Source organism: Coregonus clupeaformis, unplaced genomic scaffold (genome assembly GCF_020615455.1).
Source record: "Coregonus clupeaformis isolate EN_2021a unplaced genomic scaffold, ASM2061545v1 scaf3610, whole genome shotgun sequence".
Lineage (NCBI taxonomy): Eukaryota > Metazoa > Chordata > Actinopteri > Salmoniformes > Salmonidae > Coregonus > Coregonus clupeaformis.
The window spans coordinates 6408-12814 of NW_025537064.1; positions in this window are offsets into that span (position 1 = coordinate 6408).

Consider the following 6407-nt stretch of genomic DNA (forward strand, 5'->3'; position numbering starts at 1 on the left):
CTTTTCAACTTTTTTACATCAATACCTCTGGAGGAAGCTGCAGAGGTTTTGGAGGAGGTGGAGATGACTTGAGGGCTGAGTGTTATTTACTGTAGATATATAAAGATATATATATTTTTTTTACATTGCTGTTTTATAAAACAGATAACAAACAGTCATTTTTTCGTAATTTAACATGTGTTTACCTGTGGAGGTGGTGGTATTCAAATTGCAGGGGGCAGGGACACCAGACGAGGCTGCTATGGTGGTGTGACCAGGGGAGACGGAGGAGGAAGTTGGTCCAGAGGAGGCCGTGTTGGTGGTGACAGACATGGGGGGGTGGTGTGCATTGGGGTGGTGGTGGACAAAACCGCCGACGCATGGCTTGGAGGAGCTGGTGTTTATGTAATGGTGGGGTTGAGGGGCCGACGATGGTGTGGCGGGAGAGTAGGCATGTGGCCTTCTTCTGCAGCTGGGGGACTCCGGCGGCTCCTACAGGTGTTGCACACTGGGAGGCACTGGCAGTGGTGATGCAGCTGTCAGGAGTGGTTCCAGCAGGGGTCCAGCAGAGGCGATGGCGTCAATGGTCTCATCCATGGCAGCCCTCTCCTGTGCCCTCTGTGTTCTGAGGGCTGCCCGACGCTCTTTCTCCCTCTGCCCGGCCCTCTCCTTCTCACCCCTCTCCTGCCACTGGCTGCGTGTATTCCTCCCCGGTGAGGCATGTGGCGACCACAGGGAGTCTTCTGTATCGAAGTCCAGCCGATACTTCAGGACAGTCAGGATGTGCCTCCAGGCCTTCGTATCAGCCCCCCTCTATTAGGGGGTGCTCTTCTAGAGCTAGGGATAGGACTGGAGCAGGGCTGGGACTGGGGCAGGGGCTGAGGTCCTCCTGTGGTCGCTGGGGAGGAGGTGCTGATGGATGGCACATTGCTGCTGGTTCCAGTAGGCGGTGTTGGGACCCGGTAGGGTCCGAGACGGCATTAAACGGGACCCTTCAATGGCTGAAGGGTCAAAAGGGAAGAGGCCACACTTCTTAAACCCTTCCACCACATAGCGCATGTCCTTGCATCGCTGGTACGGGTAGCGGAATACTCTGGCAAATTCTGATTTGTTTACCATGTAGGAGTGGTCAAAATGGCTAAGGTCTCCAGCTACCTTGGAGAACTCAGCCTTTAAAGGGCCAAGTATGCCACGTCCAGCGGCTGCAGGACATGGGTGCAGTGTGGTGGAAGACAAAGAAGTATAACCCTTCCCTTAGTGCCACCGAGAGCACTTCCGGCTCCATGTGGCTCTTGTGCCCATCAAAGAGGAGAAGGAGAGGGCGCTCTTTCACTGCATACTTAATGAAGTGCTGAAACCACTTCCTGAACAGGTCCCCGTCAATGTAGCCACTGTGACCGTCCATACAAGGCTTGGGGGGGGCCTCCCAGTGTGTAGTGGCCACCGGGAAACACTTGGGGTAGATGATAAACGGGGGATGTCCTCCCCAGTTGCGTTGAAGCAGGCCAGCACTGTGATGTGCTCCTTGGTCCCCGGAGCCTGCTGGTACACGTGTTTTTGCGCCCCGGGGGAGCCAGCACTTTGTGCCTGCTCTGGGTGCTTACGAAACCCAGACTCATCGCAGTTATAGATTTGTCTGGGTTTCTCCTCAACCCACTCTCCTCCAAGTGCTTCTCATAAGAAGTGAAGAAGGTGTCCATCGTCGGACGTGTGGCACACTCAGCTCTCCCCCTGTCCAGGGTGTCCGGCCTCCTCATGCTTAGGTTCTTGTGCCTCCTCCTGAACATTTCCCACCACCTCTTCCCCAGTGGTGGGATTGTTTCCCCTGGGTGCCGAAACCTACAATAGAATAGAATATATAATTGTCCATCCAGGATGAAAATGTTTGTTTTGGGATCACCATACACATCCACATTTACATCACACACATTGATAACAGTCAGTCCAGCATTCTACATACATAAACACATAGAACACCAAATACCTGCGTATTTTGTCGGCGTATTTCATCAGCCTCTGTCTGGTGAAGGGGGAACCCATGGCTGGCGCAGTAGATACAGTACTGCACCAGAGACTTTTCATCCTCTGGTGCAAGCAATGTGGGTGGTCCACTCGACAACCATGGGTCACCCGGCCGCTCAGCCTGTCCGGCCAGGGTCTGCCGAGGGTACACCATGCACCTTGGTAGATAAGAAAAGAAAACTGTTACTAGCAGATAAAATTCACATACACATGGTAATCTCCTAAAAACAAAAGATGCCTAACCTTGGCAGCCTAGCGGATAGCCATCCCTGCCCCCATGATCCTCCATGGCATGGAACATGTCCACCTCACTCCACTGCTTCCTCTTGACTTTCTCCATGCTGCAGTGGTAAATACATGTAGCTAAATAACTTGGCATACTATACACATTTTAGAAAGATAACTCAATCTGAATATGTATAAACATTTACATTTCAAAGCTAAGGCATTGAAAGGTGATGAAAGTTTTCACAATAACTGAAAGTGTACCACGTTTTTTTGTTTGATGTTATCTGTAATGAAAATTAGTGTCACAATTAGTGTAATATTGATGCATACATTGTACCATTTAACTAAATACTGCCTCTATGTAGCTGTTGTAAGATGAAATATAGCCAACAGTGATAGGTGTCGAAAAGTTCATGGTTCAAAGTTCCAAATACATTTTTGCAGATTGTGCAAAACGCCTCCATCAGAGGACTCCAATTTCGATACGGTAAAGCTTGACAACATGCAGCTGTTTTCGTGATATGTATTATCTAACACTTACAATTTATTTCCTTTTTGCTTACTTAGCAGTTCTATCAACATTTAGCAACTAAGATAGCAACATTAGAAAATCCGTTAGCTATATTTCAGAGGTAAAAAGTTGGATATTAAATTAGGTGTGGTCTGTTGCGCAGTCAGAATTTTTACAATATGCAGCGTGTTCCACAAAATGTGTACATATAACTTTTGAAAACTCTCAAAACCTAACTTAACTTACATAAATTGCACTGAAAATCGGTGGTCAGCTAGCTAAAACGGTGTCGTTAGTCACAAAACTTACCGTTATTTTTCAGTCCATTTAAATGTTGAGCTCGAGGTGATTCAGTCCTCCAACCGCTAGAAAGTGTCCGAGGTCAGGGGGTGTCTGATGTTTGGGGAAAATTAGCGAGAATATTCAGAAAAATATTAAATCCACATTTTGTATTGAGCGATAAATACCTCTTGCATATGTGTAGATCTTTCTTTTGGTCGCACTGTGGGAAGTGATGTCATTAAGGCTACTTCTACAAGCGGCCGCAGCCGCTTCGCATAGAAACGACTAGTTACTGCAACGGTGTTGGGAAATGTGAGATGTGCACAGCTAAAATGCCGAGGACTGTGCAAAAGGTGGATTTAATATATTTTTTGTCGAATTTTCTCTAGTTTTTGGAGTATGCTACCTGTAACTGCACACAGACATTTATAAGAGACACATTTCTTCCTAGGTTAGGGGTCTATAATTGTAAAATAAATGTGTTTGATTGAATAACTAGCCTAATCTAACTATCGTGGTCATACATCTGGACTTTTCAACATCATCATCAACACTTTGAATTACTAAGGAATATTCCTATAGCAACTGGTTGCTAGGGGAAACGAGACACTAGCATTATCCTCTTGTTGTGAGACTGAGAGGAAGGATTGGAGAAGTGCACGAGGAGGGGTGGGAAGCAGAGAAGACGGAGCATGGTTGAAATTCCACCAAATGGATAAGAAGAGGCAGACAAAGTTTGACACATTTATGTTTTCAGTGGTTGACCGACAGTTCGAATGAACGAGTAACCTTGTTTTAGCATAGTGAAGTATCACAAATTAATACCTCAGTATTAATTATCCACTGCACGGAATCTCGCATGAGGGCACAAGTCTGCATGACGATTTTCGCGTAAAGAGAGGCAGCGCGGGAGAGCTGACTTGTCACCGGCAGGTATGTTCTGCTATTTTTAATAAAGCTAGCATACAGCTAATATACGTTTTAGGCTATTATTAATTTCGTATAGCTAACTAAATAAATGAAGCTATCTAACAGCAATGCTGTTGTGGGCTTACACATGTAATAATTACAACCAGAGCCTATAGTGGAGGAAGTCAGCTTTTCAGTCAGTCCTATCATTTAAATTGAAAATAGGTTATTATAACACAAGGTAAACACACATTTACAATAATTGTTAGGTCTATGTTATTAGCCAAAAATGTACTGATACAAGTACAGAAACATTCATAGCCAGAGGGCAACCTAGGCTACACTGCAATTAACACTATACTTATTATACACGCTATGTTCTACAGTGCTGATTCTAAGAACAGGGTTAATTCCCATAAAAGTATTAGTATCTCTGTCTCTATCACATACATGCATGGCCAAGGAAGATAGGTTGCATAAACAGATACAAATATAGAGCGATAAGGCGCAAGGGGAAGAGAATAAACAGTGAGAGGGCAAGAATTGGTGAGTACGCTCTGTCCTGTAAATGCCAGAGCACATCAGCGCCGGAGCTACATCTAGTTTGATGTAAGGGAAGTAGCCTACTCGATTGCCCATCCAGGGGCCTTGTATGTGATCAGACCTGTTGAAGGTGGGGTTCGTGTGTGAATGTGAGTATGAAAGTGTGAGTATGTATAGCTGTGGGTATGAGAACGTATCAGTGTACCATACCCCCGTTCAAAGGCACTTAAATATTTTGTCTTGCCCATTGACCCTCTGAATGGCACACATACACAATCCATGTCTCCAGGCTTTAACCTCTCCTCCCCTTCATCTACGCTGATTTGAAGTGGATTTAACAGAAGTGACATCAATAGGATAATAGCTTTCCCCTGGTCTGTCATGGAAAGAGGCCATCAAAGATGGAGCAGAAAAAGATGGAAAATGAGAGACAGAAGTAGGAGAAGAACAAGAAGTTGGGACAAAAGAGGCATCACAAAGATATGAAGTTTAAGAAGGCCCAGAAGGATTTCATAAAGGAGAAATGGGTCAAGGTAGTCAGAAACAAGTATCTGGCTGCTTTTAAGAGTGAGAACGAGTGGGACAAACTTACACAGAAACGGATTAAAGCTGACTAGAAGAAACAGGAGGACCTCAAGACAAAGGAAGATATGAGAAAGGTGGAAACCAAAGACGAACACAAAGGCAGCCAGAAGAGAAGAGGCTGCAAGGGGAAGAAAAACCTATGATTGGTTTGGAAAAACTGCAATGGTCCTGCAACAAGTGGAAAATAAATATGTGTGTTTGTATGCGTGAGTAACTTCCATTTTAGTGTCCGGTTCCACTGTAAACCCTTTAAGAACATTCAAAAACGTTTCCACAAGAATTAGAAAATGGAACTTGGCAGGTAAAAACAACAGATATAAAACCAGCTGTGTACAGTATCATTACATATTGGTTGAATGAGTCAATTGTGAAATAATGAATGACATTCACCAGACAAATTAGTCATTGGACACCATGAGTTTGTTTAGATTTTCCTTTACTGACATGACAAATTAAATACAAAGCAAGAAGTGGCGACGATTAAGACTTCAAGGTGTGGTCTAGTACTGTAGTGTGTTGCTGAAATTCCCTCCCCCTGAAGCTACTTCAAAAGGGCCTGTATATCCGACCTTCGCAAAACTGCAGTAACCGCCTGAACTGACCTTTGTTCGTAAGTACTGTAAATCAAATGCCGACTTCTCATAGTTGGTTCAAGTCCCAGGTTTGCTTAAAAACCTTAGTGTAGTCAACATGATTTTCCTGTGTTTTATATATATTCCACACTGAGGTTGGAATAACAGTGAAATTCTGAAAGATTACAATGCCGTTTTTAGAGTAAGAGCCATTTTAAAAGACGCCTGAAATGTCATTCTATGGTGGTGAGACGAAATGTTGGCCTGCCTGGTGACATCACACCTCCAAACCGCTGTCAATAACAGCTAGTTTTCCCCTCCCCACTCACACCACTCCCAGACAGTCCTATCAAAATTCTTGCTTGAGAAATGTCTCTTTGCTAAGAAGCTATTAGTTTCTTTTTGACCATTTTAATTTAAAATAAATCACAGTAAGGTACTTAATTGTTACCCAGAAACTATTTTAAATTGAGAGAAAACAGCTGCATTGGACCTTTAAATGGGACTCTTCTTCTCTTACTCCCATATAGTCATCTTTAACTTTAGCTCTAATTTTAACCAAACTTTTTGCATCTCCTATATGGACGAGGATATGGGCGACGCCATCCGGCCCTACGTGGTGCACCGCTGCCGCCAGAGCATTGCCTTCTCCCTGCAGACGGCATGGCTGCTCGGCGCCTACTCCTCCGACATGCACATCTCTACCCAGCGCCACTGCGCGGCGAAATCCAAGCTGCGCAAGCTAATCCTCTCAGACGAACTAAAGCCCCACTCAG